A 14639-nucleotide genomic window follows, 5' to 3' on the forward strand; every position below is an offset into this window, starting at 1 on the left:
CCTTATCTAGGCATGCACAAACGATTCATTTATAACTCTACTGTATTGTAATGTCTATTAACTTTCAATTCTTACATGCCAATTTTGTAGGTCCCACAACTACAGGATATAATGCATGTCTAATTTGTGGTCCATAACTTGTATCCAAACATACATATGCAATTAAGAAAGCGAGGTATGATGACCACCATCTATCTCTTCTCAAAAGCACCCTAATTATGCTCCATCAGAGGTTTCTCTGATTGTGATGAGAGGGGAAGAGTAGGACCCCATGTGGCATTCGCCTCATATAATATCATTCGAGGGGGATGCGAGATAGAGCGTGACTCCCATCACAACACCCGCGGGTATGATAAGGTACTCAATCTTCTATCATTTACCATATTGGACAGAGTTGAGAATAATTTATCTTTTGGATCCAATGCACATTTTTAAGAATGTGACATCAATGATTTGGGACGGTATAATTGGTGAAAAATATACCCATGCAATAAGGGATAACCTAAAGGATATCGAACACATAGAAAATGCATGGCCAAGGGTATTCAATGACAAGGTGGTTTTACCAAAGGCACCATGGAGGTTGATAAATCAAGAGGAAAAGAATGTCAAGAATCAAGTTTCATCTTTTCATATACCAACCAGTGTAATGCACTCATTAAAGGTTGCATTTACAATAACAAAAACGAACGTTGAGCATCAATTGTATGGTCTCAAATCACATGATTGGCACAAGATGATGTAGGTACGTACATAACTATATCTATTTTTTGGGCACTCCTCGGTTTATGTTATGTGGGCTCTATATAAATCTTTTATTGTTTTCAAAAATTGATTTTACTAGTTCATACTTCCAATATTAATTGGTAGGTGTGGAGAAGAGAAAGCTCAAAATGCCATTGATAAATTAGGTGGACTTGCAAGATAAGTTCCAATCAAAACTATAGATTTGTGCATTTGTATAACACATAGCTTTCAAATTATTTATTCTTATTTAATTTATCATTTCTTCCTTTGTCGAATAGGTGGATAGTGTTAAAGGAGATTTATCTAGATTCCATTGAGAAGGCTCGAGTGGAGTCAATTGAGGTGGCCTATATGATTGAAGAAACCTACTCACAAGTCAATTGCACCTTCTAGTACATTTGGTGGATGAGGTGGCTATATGTGGCATTGCTCATAGCCAGTGGATGTTCTTTCCTAGATGCTTCATGAAAACCTTGAAGGGATCTATGAGGCAAAGGGCAAGGCAAGAAGAAAGCACGGTAAAGGGATGGTTAGTGTAAGAATCCCTCGTATATGACTATGAATATTTGAAAGAAATTTATCCATCTATGCCTATATTCATGCATAACGATGAGGATGAACGAATGGTGTCACATGAAAAAGGATGCATTTGAAAGATGGATGAGCCCATCCACAAAAAGATCATTATATTTTGTCTACTTAACGCTTCTGTGATGGTAACGTGGATTGAGAAATATGAAGATGCAAGAAGGATAAGGATAGAGGAGAGGAGAATTTCAGAGATCAACATAAAGGCATATGGCATACCCCTCCAACCTAAAGGCTATTCCAAAGGATTGCAATATTGAATGACTTAGAGATACCCTAGTGTAAGCCAAAATGACAGGAGGGGAGACTACAAGAGAAGAATGCCAGTATACAAGGGGATGGAACTACCGTGTAATTAAAGATGTTTTGCTAACATATATAATGTTGAATACTAATTTTCTTACATATAGGCTATATTAAAGATTTTTTATTGGGTTGCAGAGTATAAAGTGCATAATGAAATGTGGTCAGAAGGTCGACATTTTTGCACTCAACATGTGGACTCCAAGAGAATCACATATGATTGTGGTGTAATCCCAAGTTTTGACCAAGAAAGTCAAGTTAGTAGAAGAGATAATAATATTATAGTAGAGGAACTTGAATACTGTAGAATAATGTTAAGTGGTATATAGAGGTACTCAAGTAGAGAAACTTGAATACTGTAGAACAATGTTAAGTGGTTCAAAGTGGTATATAGAGGTACTCAAGTAACCTTCAAGAAGCATCCAAGCGGATTTTTTGCAATTGACTCAACTAAATTATGGCAATATTCAAGAGACACATACGTTCTACCACAACATTGTGAACATGTTTACACTTGATTTTCAATTTTGATGAATCTATAGATACAAGGAAGGCATTGTATATATTTTCTTGTAAATATTTTGTGGTTCTTTCTTTTAGGTTGTGTTTTATCCGTACCAAAGAGATCCTAATTGGTGGTATGTAATACCAGTCTCTACTCAATCTAAATGTATATTTCAAGATCAAGATGTTCAAGAAGAAATGCACGGTAGACAATCAATACACGATACAACTAACAATCAATATGACGACCATGATGATTTTAAAGTTTTATTTCAAAAATATTTGGATGTTTGTCAAGCTTTTTGGGTTTTAATTTATTTTAACTTTTTAGTTTTACTTGATTTATATACTTTGTTTTTCTTCCCAGCATCACTGAGTGGCATTTATAACGTCACTTATTTAGCGCCACTCAGTGGCCCTAATATTGACGCTTATAGTGGTATAGTGTAAAACCTGCTAAAACGTCACTAATGATGCCTTCTCGTGTGGTGACTTAGATATATGTGTAGATAGCCACATTGCTTTTGTCCTCTTCATGTTTACTTCTCAAAAACGTTCCACCAATACATGGAGAGGTATAAACCCTGGGGGGTTTGCCCTCTATAGCTATAACAACGAATGCAATGGCGTCCTCTCTTCTTGTTGATGCTACGTTGCTGTTGAGCATTGCCCCTAGCTTCCTTGGTTGTTGCGGGACTCCATGAGTAGGGTTGGCATTCCACTACTACCTTCTCTAGTCCAGTAGGCTCTTCTAGGTTGCACTCGATTTTTGCTATGCCTCCTCACTCACTGGAGGTAAGAGATGGCCACTGGCCCTGCCCATGACACCCTTCTCCTAGTGCATCTACAATGCTAGCCTCTTGCTTAGCTACGCCTGTCACCCCCACCACCTCCCAGTTGTTGTGCTTAAGAGCTCCTACACACACCACCAAGGCTTAGCCATACACACCTCCCTAGATGTGTAGAGACATAGCTACACCGAGCACTAAAGTGCACACAGGGTCGTGTCATGTGCCCCTCTCAATGCCTAGGGTAGCTAGCACAGGCCTGGTTTATGGGTAGCTTGATTGTTGCAGGCACCTACTTAGTTGGCTAGGTGCTGGCTCGATGGGTGGCCTTGGCATGGTGGGCGATTCTTCTAGCTTACCCTTGTACGGAGCTGGTGATGGGGTTCATGAGCAGTCCGATGCAATTATGTGATTACGCTTAGCTTGTAGGCTCCTCCATTGTTTGCGCCTTGTTAGGATTATGGGGTTGACAAGGTGAATTCGGTAACACAGGATTTAACATGTGAAAGTTAAGTCTTTTTAACAATAGGGGGCTTTTTACTAGTGTCTGTTCACTTTATCAAAGCAAGAAGAAAGAAATTGAACTCGGGGGAAAGCACGAAATCGAGAGGAAAACAGGACTGTAGACCCTTCGACCTTCTTTTCAACAGCTAACAACGACTGCAGTGACGTCCTCTCTTCCTGTTGGTGCTACGTTTCCCACCTCCCTACTACTGAGTCATGGCGCGGACGCAGAATCGTGACGAGCAGAATGGGACTATGGCGCGTCTGCACAATGCTCATGCTAATAGTAGGTTCGTGTAAGTGGCTCCGCTGATCATCGATCGAGGTTAATCTAGCTATGGCGCATTAGTGATCTATGAAAGCTGCTTGAAAACATGTTGACGTCGTTTGTTGGCGCAGTTCTAGTGGTGTTGGACACGGCGGCGGGGCAGGCGCCGGTGCACTGCTCGGGCGAGAAGAACATTAGAATTGAGCAGCACGAGCTGGACGGCAACAGCGGGGACAGTGGGCTTTAGGGAGCCGATGACCTCTACGACGGTGTTATTTACGTGTGGCGTGGCCGAGGGATGGTGGTGCGTGACGAGCGACGTGAAGCTGGCGTGCGGGCCGGAGTGGACGCAGAGGCTGGTGATGCCCACCGTCCTGGGTGTGAGGCAGCTCAGAAACACAGGAAGGCCACTATAGTTCGCCGACTCACCATCTTCAGAACACTCACAAGCACAAGGGGCACCACCAGCTTCTCTAGCTGGAAAGAAAATTAGTAACAGACCAAACCTTTCCTCATATCCCTACTCCTTTACCCTCATCCATCCACCACCATCATATACCACAGGCTCAAATCAGAAAAGTAAGACACCTCTATTGCTTAATCTGCAACTCAATCAGTGGAGTACAGAGGGGAACTTACAATTATCCAAACACAAACACAGAAAATAATGACAGAAGCTTGTCGAACTCCAGCCTGATCACATCAGCAGGCGAGCAATCACACAAAAAACAAGATGACAACTGCCACCACTTCCGTTATTAACACATCACACACTCCCTCTCATAGCTCATACAGCATCACCTGCCAGCCAATCTCTACCAAACTACAGTTAAGGCGACCCTCTCTGCAGTAACAACACCCCAAAAGGCGATTCCACTGTCCTCGCTGACCACCAGTGTCAAGGCTCTTGACTTCAGCACCCTTCAGCTTTCCAAGGCCGTTGCTTCTCACAAGTCGACGCCTGCCTGTTACTCTTGACGTGCACTCTCACCTGAGAAGCCTCCATGTCTATCTGCACCAGCACCCAGCCACCTCTTCAACACTGTCTGCTTGGCTGCAGCTCACCAAAGCCCTCCTTAGCATGCACTTGCGGGTCCACACGCCCTAGAAAACCCCCACAGAACGCTTCCTCACAGAGTATCACCTTCCACGCCGACCACACGACTACCTTTATTCCTTCGCATCCAACGGTGGTCTTTCACTAATTCGATGCCTTTGTGCCTGCAGCTCTCCAGCAAGCATCTCCTGGCGCCTGTCTTCGCTGCCCTTCACCTGCAAGGCCCCCAACTACCACACGACAGCCATGCCATCCAGCCCGTTGCCTTTGAACGCCAGCAGCCAGTCGCCGCTCACCTTTACTGCACCTCCCCTTACACGGTACTAGCGGCGGGTTTCCTTACGTCCAGCTTCTCCTGCCTAGTAGTCTCGGCACCCTCAGTTGCGGACGTACCCAGCACCCTCAACAGCCACATGGCGAACTCCTCCTGCCCCCCGAAGGCGATTTCCTCTCCTCGCTCGCTTGCGTCAGTCTCACTGCAGGCCACCAAAGCCAAACAACGCCACCCTCCTTCTTCGAGTTGCCAGAGACGGCTCCCCAATGCCTTCCAGTCCACCTGGTTTGCCTGTACACCACACCACAAGGGCAACAACTCCCTCTGCAGCAATCGCCAACCTTGTCTCCAGACGGCTGCAGCCCGGGGTCCTGTACACACGGCGTCCAGGCCACCTCAAAGCTCTCACCTCTTCGCTCTCCTCTTCTCTCTCTCTGTAGCTACTCCCCTCGCGAAGGCGACGACTCCTTTTCCTTCTCCCAGCGGCCACGACTGTTTCCACCACCTTCTCGAAATGTTGCTGGCCTTCTAGATATCAAGTTGGCGGCCACCTACGCCTTCCATGTGGCCCCTTAAAACCACGGCCATGTGGATTATATATATACATATATATTCTTTTACAAGCTTAAAAATGGCCATACTATAACATTTATAGCCACCATGGTTTTATTTTATATCATTCTTTAGCCTCAAAATGATGGCCATACATCCTACATCATCTTGCTTAACTTAGTCATGCAACACCCACAACTTCCAAGACAATGCAAGATCTATCCACTGCCATGATTATCAACATCATCACCTACCATCACAGTCGGTGCTATGCTCCAAACAACCATCTGCACCTACATGCTAAAAATGGAGTGTGCTCCTTGCATCCAAACTCATCTCCAGATCTTTCGCGTCCACTCCGGGGAAAAAAAACACAACACACCAGTACTGTAAAATCCCTCACGCCTGTACATTTGCCAGGGCATTCAGGGCAAAGTTTTATTGCACACCATCCACACCATATGTACGCTGACTCAAAACAGCTTTACAGAAAAAAACGTGACATACTTTGCCCAACCCCCAGCCTGCTGAATCATTCATGATCAGCAGCAAAAAGCATTTCCAGACCTAAATCCATATTTAAAAACTGCCCTTTATCTGGAATCACATCTTCAGACACTGCATCCTGCACAATTACCATCAGACGTGCATAATACTTCTTCAGCCTGTATCCATTTACCCTGGAAGCATGTAAAGTCCCATCTAAATCTGCCAATTGATAGGTGCCATTTGTGAATCCTTGCATCACCAAGAAAGGTCCTTCCCACTTGATTTGAAACTTTTTATGAAAGGCATTATCCAGTCTGCTATTATAACGTAATACCAGATCATCCTTCATAATTCCTTTGCTTTTAATCTTCTTGTTGAACTTCTCCAGCGTCCTTGACTGCATATCTTCATAATGCTTCAAAGCATTATCTCTGTTCAGCTGTGCTTCTTGTAAATATAATAGCCGCTCTTTAAAGGCATCTTTAGGTTCTTCCAAAAGCTTTCCCAACATTTTAATAGCTGGTATCTCCACCTCAATAGGCAATAAGGCTTCCTTTTCAAAAACAAGATAAAATGGAGTGAAACCCATACCAGTTTTAACTGCTGTTCTGTATGCCCATAAGGCAGCAGGCAACTCCAGATCCCAATTCTTCCCTTGTTGCTCTGTCACTTTAGATAAAATCTTGATCAATTCACCATTGAACCGCTCATTCAGGCCATTACACTGTGGATAGTAAGGTGTGGTAAAACTGCGACTGATCTTCATCTTTGTACACAAATAATCCATAAGCTCTGCTCTGAAACCTGGACCCTGATCAGAAAGCAATTCCAATGGCACACCAAATTTACAGCAAATATCCTGATATACAAATTTTGCTACCTCCTTAGCAGTAATTTGTTTCACTGCCTTTGCTTCCGCCCATCTAGAAAGGTAATCAACTGCAGTTAAAATGTAACACTTCCCTCGGCTGGTAATAGGTAATGGTCCCACAGCATCAATTCCCCATTTTTCAAAAACATCATAAGCAAGAATTGTCTTCCTCATCTCAGGCTTTAATATCCGTTTACTGTGAGCTTGGCATTGTTTGCATGACCTGCACCAATGATTAACATCTTTATGCACACTTGGCCATACATAACCTTCTTGTAATACCTTATGCAAGGTAATCTTTGATGCAAAATGTCCACCGCATGCTCCTTCATGGTTTTCCTTGAGAATTTTGTAGATTTCTTCCTTCCAAGGTACCCTTCGCATTATCAAATCAATTCCCTTCAAATACAAAGCATCACCAATCATCACATACCTTGTAGCTCTCCTGATGAAACCATATTTTTTTGATCTGTCAATACCATTGGGAATCATCCCTGTTAACAAAAACTCCTCCACATCCTGTAAATTCTCTCTGCCACAATAAAATGATGCATGAGCTTTAAGAACAAAAACTTCACCAATCATTCCCTGGGCTGCTTCATGAGCCTCCTCATTATGGCCTCGATCCACATGCTTTAGACTCCAAGCTTCAAATTCCTTCAGTAGACCCTTAATCTTGAAACACATTTCTTTGAGTAACAAATTCTTTGACTTCCAAACTCCCAATACCTGTTTTACCACCAGCAACGCATCTCCTCGAATGCGAATCCTGTGTACACCATGCTTCAAGCATATTTGTAATCCAACTTCCAGAGTCAGATACTCCGCTTCATTGTTGCTATGTGCATCCACTTTAACACCCTTTTTAAAAACAAGGCAACCCTGTGGATCATAGAGCACCAAACCTCCTGAGGCTGCATCATGGCTTTTTCTGTAAGAACCATCAAAATATAATAAGTGTGCATTCACCAACTCAGCCGCATCCTCAACTGGCTTCTTGATGGTTTCCTCCTTTATAAGAAGAGGACTCTCCTTATATGTCAGTAGATCCGCTAAGGTAGCCCTGGTACTCTCTTCCACCAAGAATGAGAAAGTAAATTCCTGCAGCTCAATCACCCACTTCATCATAGCCTTAGATAAATTTGTACCATTTATCAACTGAGGCAAAAAAGTGTAGCTTGTCAAAAACACAAAGGGGCGAGGCAATAAGTAATGGCGGAACCGTCTACATGCATAAAGTACACTGACCATAACAAGTTCCACCTCTGATAGCAACCTCTCTCTGGCAAGTTTTACTCTGCTAGCACAGTAGACTGGTTGCATATAATGTGATTCTTTCCCTTTCTGCAATAGCATGGCTCCAATTGCATCCTCACCTACTGAAAGATTAACATAAAATACCTGTTCCCAATTAGGTGCCTGCATTGTAGGAATAGCTCCCAACACCTCTTTCACTTTCTGAAAAGCCACTTCACACTCCTCCGTCCAATGCAAAGGATCATGCTGTGCTGCTTGCTGCAAAGGATATAACAACTGTGAAGATAGAGAAATGAAACGAGCCATATACTTCACCTTTTGCACAAAAGTGGCCAGTTGCCTTGTATTCTTTGGTGTAGGAAGAAGAAGAAGAGACTTGACTTTATCAGGATCTGGATCAATACCATTCTCTGAAATAACATGGCCCAAGAGCTTTACCCTCGGTTGACCTAAAAAACACTTTTTTGGATTTAATTGACCACCACACTCATCATAACGCTGAAAAACTGTAGCCAGCTTATCACAATGCTCTTGTCTGGAGCTGTATATACAAAAATCATCAATAAAATCCTTCACAAACTTGTTCAAAAAAGGAGATAATACCCAATTTGCCCTTCTTTGGTAGTAGGCTGGTCCATTCATTAATCCAAAAGGAAGAACTTTGTAGCAGAAACATCCCCACGGTGTAATGAAAGTCGTCTTGCACTGATCTTCTTCTGCAATCTTTAATTGGAAATAACCTGAATACCCATCACAAACACTATACCTTTCATATCCAGCTACAGTATCCAAGATTTCATCCAAAAAGGGTAGGGGGTAAGAATCCCTCTTCGTGGCAGCATTCAAAGGCTTGAAATCCACACATATACGCCACCTGCCATCCTTTTTTGGACTCACCACCGTAGGACTTACCCACTCAGCTGTATCCACTGGTGTAATGAAACCTGCACTCAACAACTTGTCAACTTCCTCTCTCAGGGCCTGCATTTGTTCTCGTCCCATCTTGCGAAGCTTCTGCCTAACTGTTTTTACACCCTCCTTCAATTCAATCCTCAGGTCTGGCCCTTTAAATCCTCGAATCTCTCTATAAGAAGTGATGAACAATTCTGGAAAATGAGAAAGCATATTAACATATCTAACCTTTTCTCCACTCGAGAGATCCGGACTCAGCATTCCTTCAATCAGCTCCTGCTTCTTCTTCACTTCTATCTTTGGCTGCAGTAATTCCTCGATCAATTCATATGACCCCATAGTATCTTCTCCCTCAGCACCCACTTCATGCACATCTTTTTCTTCATTACTTTGTTGCTCTGATATAAGAAAAGCCACATCTGCCCCTTCTCCACTAGAAGCAGTGGTTGATGAATCCGTCTCTGATTCAGAAGTAGTGGTGGTAGTTTCCTCTTCACTTGAATCCTGTGGCCTCTCCCACGCATCATTTAAAGATCTTCTACTATGCATCTCAAAAGATTTTTTATTACCCTGCTTATTATGCAAAGAAATGGTCCCATACCTCCAATCCTGTACTGCACCCACCACTCGCAACCAGGGTCGTCCAAGGATGATTGGAAAAGCACCAAGACCCACAGGCATCACATGAAAATCAACAGTAGCTTTGACATTAAAAGCTTCAATCTCCAATTCCTTTATCATACCAAGACATTTTACCTTTTGATGATTAGCCATTCTGATTCGAAACCCAGAAACCCCAGACACCCTCAAGCCTGACTGCTCCACACATGATTGGGTAATTACACAGATCCTCCATCTATATAAGCCTGACCAAGGCTCTTGCCTTTACTCCACACCTCCACAATAGGGCAAATATCTGGAAGCTCCTCTAAAGATAGTACCTTGACTGACCTCTTCTCTGACTCCTTTTCCATTGGATTCACCAATCTCTTCCATTGTCTTCTCAATTTTGGCACCATCTCCACCAACTGCCCAAAGGTGATGTTTGCCTTCCTATTCACCAAATCAGATTTCAAGTCATAGCTGGTTTGCCCATCCCCCAGTGGGAAATCTGATACCTGGAACCTTCTACGAGGCTTCTGTTTCCTTTTGGCTTTCACATCTTCTCCTTCCTGCTGCTTTCCCTTCTTACGGCTGGGTCCAGCCACCCCTTTCCCTTCTCTTTCATCTGTTGTGCGCTTGCCAACAGGCATCACATCCCCTTCTTCTCTCACCTGAACATTCTCCAGTGTGACAACATTCATAACCTTTGCCTTCCCCTTCTCCTCAGCTGTAATTCCACTGGGGCCTGCTTGATCCCTGATATCAATACCATAATCTTTTGACCTATCAGGTAACTGTGAAGGTAGTGGATACATATCACCACCCATACGCTGAGGCTTATCACAATCCGTACTCAGATGACCAAGCTCACCACAGTTCCAGCATGTAGGGATGAAACGACGGCCCCTACCACGACCACGTCCATACCCTGCTTGTCCATCTCCCCCCTCATGATTGTGGCCACGGCCTCTACCACGTCCATCACCTGCACTTCCCATTAAATTTAAGCTCAAATTCTTCATAAGATCAACCATCTGTTTCATATCCTGCTGCAATCCCTCATCAGAACCTGCAGGAACCATAGGTACTCCTTGACTAGCTTGAGGTACCATCTGCATAGCTTGGGCTTCAGTGGGCTTCATCCTCTCGATCACTGCACTCATGGGTGTAGCCTCCACTCTACGAATCTCTGGCTGTGCTACAACTGGAATCATCCCCAGCTGATTCATTCGTTGCAGCTTCCAGTCTTTTGACTTAGCAATTTCTACTGCATCTTCAAAAGACCTGGGCTTCTTCAATTCCACTTTCCAGCGAATACTCCTCTTAAGCCCGGCTACAAACTTATTCTTTTTCATCATATCAGGCGGCACCTGGTCTTCCCCTAAAGCCCTGCATAGAGTTTCCCAAAGCAAAGAAAATTTAGTCATATAATCATCTAATGATTCAAACTCACCTTGTGTCAGAGCTTGCACCTCATGCCAAACCTTGTCGGGGTCTTCCACCTTCTTGAACCTGTTGCTGAGTGCTGTCTTTAATCCATTTTCAGTCATATCTAGATGTGGAACAGCAGCCCTCAATGACTCCTCATAAGACCTGTACCAGGTCCTTGCATCCCCTTTCAAACAGATGCTCAGAAGCCGCAACACCTGTACCGACTCATTAATATGGTTGCTGATGCATGCAACCTCCATCCTTTCCAAAAAGTCTGCCACATCCTCATTAGGGCTACCATAAAACTCTGGATAAGACATCATTTTCACCCCCCAAACTTCACCTCAGATCCCAAGAAAGCACCTTCTCTGAAACTCTCAACCCTAGGGCACACACCCTGACAACTGAAGGAAATAACAGTGCAATCCTCAGTGAAACAATGTCTGGAAAGAGCCACTCCTCAGTGGGGGCACCAGAAAGATGTGAGGCAGCTCAGAAACACAGGAAGGCCACTATAGCTCGCCGACTCACCATCTTCAGAACACTCACAAGCACAAGGGGCACCACCAGCTTCTCTAGCTGGAAAGAAAATTAGTAACAGACCAAACCTTTCCTCATATCCCTACTCCTTTACCCTCATCCATCCACCACCATCATATACCACAGGCTCAAATCAGAAAAGTAAGACACCTCTATTGCTTAATCTGCAACTCAATCAGTGGAGTACAGAGGGGAACTTACAATTATCCAAACACAAACACAGAAAATAATGACAGAAGCTTGTCGAACTCCAGCCTGATCACATCAGCAGGCGAGCAATCACACAAAAAACAAGATGACAACTGCCACCACTTCCGTTATTAACACATCACACACTCCCTCTCATAGCTCATACAGCATCACCTGCCAGCCAGTCTCTACCAAACTACAGTTAAGGCGACCCTCTCTGCAGTAACAACACCCCAAAAGGCGATTCCACTGTCCTCGCTGACCACCAGTGTCAAGGCTCTTGACTTCAGCACCCTTCAGCTTTCCAAGGCCGTTGCTTCTCACAAGTCGACGCCTGCCTGTTACTCTTGACGTGCACTCTCACCTGAGAAGCCTCCATGTCTATCTGCACCAGCACCCAGCCACCTCTTCAACACTGTCTGCTTGGCTGCAGCTCACCAAAGCCCTCCTCAGTATGCACTTGCGGGTCCACATGCCCTAGAAAACCCCCACAGAACGCTTCCTCACAGAGTATCACCTTCCACGCCGACCACACGACTACCTTTATTCCTTCGCATCCAACGGTGGTCTTTCACTAATTCGATGCCTTTGTGCCTGCAGCTCTCCAGCAAGCATCTCCTGGCGCCTGTCTTCGCTGCCCTTCACCTGCAAGGCCCCCAACTACCACACGACAGCCATGCCATCCAGCCCGTTGCCTTTGAACGCCAGCAGCCAGTCGCCGCTCACCTTTACTGCACCTCCCCTTACACGGTACTAGCGGCGGGTTTCCTTACGTCCAGCTTCTCTTGCCTAGTAGTCTCGGCACCCTCAGTTGCGGACGTACCCAGCACCCTCAACAGCCACATGGCGAACTCCTCCTGCCCCCCGAAGGCGATTTCCTCTCCTCGCTTGCTTGCGTCAGTCTCACTGCAGGCCACCAAAGCCAAACAATGCCACCCTCCTTCTTCGAGTTGCCAGAGACGGCTCCCCAATGCCTTCCAGTCCACCTGGTTTGCCTGTACACCACACCACAAGGGCAACAACTCCCTCTGCAGCAATCGCCAACCTTGTCTCCAGACGACTGCAGCCCGGGGTCCTATACACACGGCGTCCAGGCCACCTCAAAGCTCTCACCTCTTCGCTCTCCTCTTCTCTCTCTCTGTAGCTACTCCCCTCGCGAAGGCGACGACTCCTTTTCCTTCTCCCAGCGGCCACGACTGTTTCCACCACCTTCTCGAAATGTTGCTGGCCTTCTAGATATCAAGTTGGCGGCCACCTACGCCTTCCATGTGGCCCCTTAAAACCACGGCCATGTGGATTATATATATACATATATATTCTTTTACAAGCTTAAAAATGGCCATACTATAACATTTATAGCCACCATGGTTTTATTTTATATCATTCTTTAGCCTCAAAATGATGGCCATACATCCTACATCATCTTGCTTAACTTAGTCATGCAACACCCACAACTTCCAAGACAATGCAAGATCTATCCACTGCCATGATTATCAACATCATCACCTACCATCACAGTCGGTGCTATGCTCCAAACAACCATCTGCACCTACATGCTAAAAATGGAGTGTGCTCCTTGCATCCAAACTCATCTCCAGATCTTTCGCGTCCACTCCGGGGAAAAAAAACACAACACACCAGTACTGTAAAATCCCTCACGCCTGTACATTTGCCAGGGCATTCAGGGCAAAGTTTTATTGCACACCATCCACACCATATGTACGCTGACTCAAAACAGCTTTACAGAAAAAAACCTGACACTGGGCAACGGCGTCTGCCTGCTCGCTCCCTACACGAGCTACAGCCCCTACTTCAGCTACGCGCTCTTCCTCTACTTCGGCTCCAGCATCATGGAGCTCAAGCCCCTTAGCGCAACCTTTCACGTGCAACAGCACCAGCTCCTAAATTATTGTAGCCATAAACCTTACAATTAGCATTAAATTTCAAACCTGTCCCAGTAGAGATTGTCCTTAAAAAATAAATCACAATAATAAAACTGATTGAAGCAGCCACGGAAATATCAGCACCTTCTTTTCTTCAAGATAACTATCATCTGTACTCCTATCAAACTTATGTCAGATTCATCTTACTTAGAATTTCTAGCTAGATCAAATCCTCCAAATAGATATGCTTGTAGGATGATAAGCTTTTATTGATTTTTACTTATAATCTTTTCTAAGAATCGAAGATGCAGTATTTGGCTCAAATAAATTTTAATTCTGCTATTGTTTGTGCCTTATGAATGAATGAGTCCTTGGATATCAAATTGTATTTCAATCTTTTGTACGCAATTTCTTTTGTCAGAAGATATGCTTAGTTCTAACAAGATCTTCTTATACATGGCTTAGGTGTAAAAGCTTGAAGGTGTTAAACATGATCCATTAAAAAGTACATAAGGCTCTGAAATTTGATGATGCAAGAAGGAAAGTTTGAATGAAATTGAAGCACATCATGATCTCTTGAGTAAACGTTTGAACTTTTGCTCAACTCGTAAAAGCGTGTTCAGCGGCAAGATAAAATGTGCCATATCTTTAATGAAGTGGCTATAATGCTTAGCGACCCCAAGAAAACCTCGTACGTGACGCACAGTAGTGGGTGGTGGAATTACAAGAATAGCCTCAACTTTCTGGGGATCCATAGAAATGCCATGCTTGCTAATGAGATGACCCAACAAAATGCCATAAATTACCCCAAACACACTTTTTTGCATTCAAAGCTATTGATTTTTCATGGCACTTGTGAAAGACATACCTAAGGGCTGC

Source organism: Cibotium barometz, chromosome 53, assembly GCF_041138505.1.
Source record: "Cibotium barometz isolate CiBa-2024 chromosome 53, ASM4113850v1, whole genome shotgun sequence".
Taxonomy (NCBI): Eukaryota; Viridiplantae; Streptophyta; class Polypodiopsida; order Cyatheales; family Cibotiaceae; genus Cibotium; species Cibotium barometz.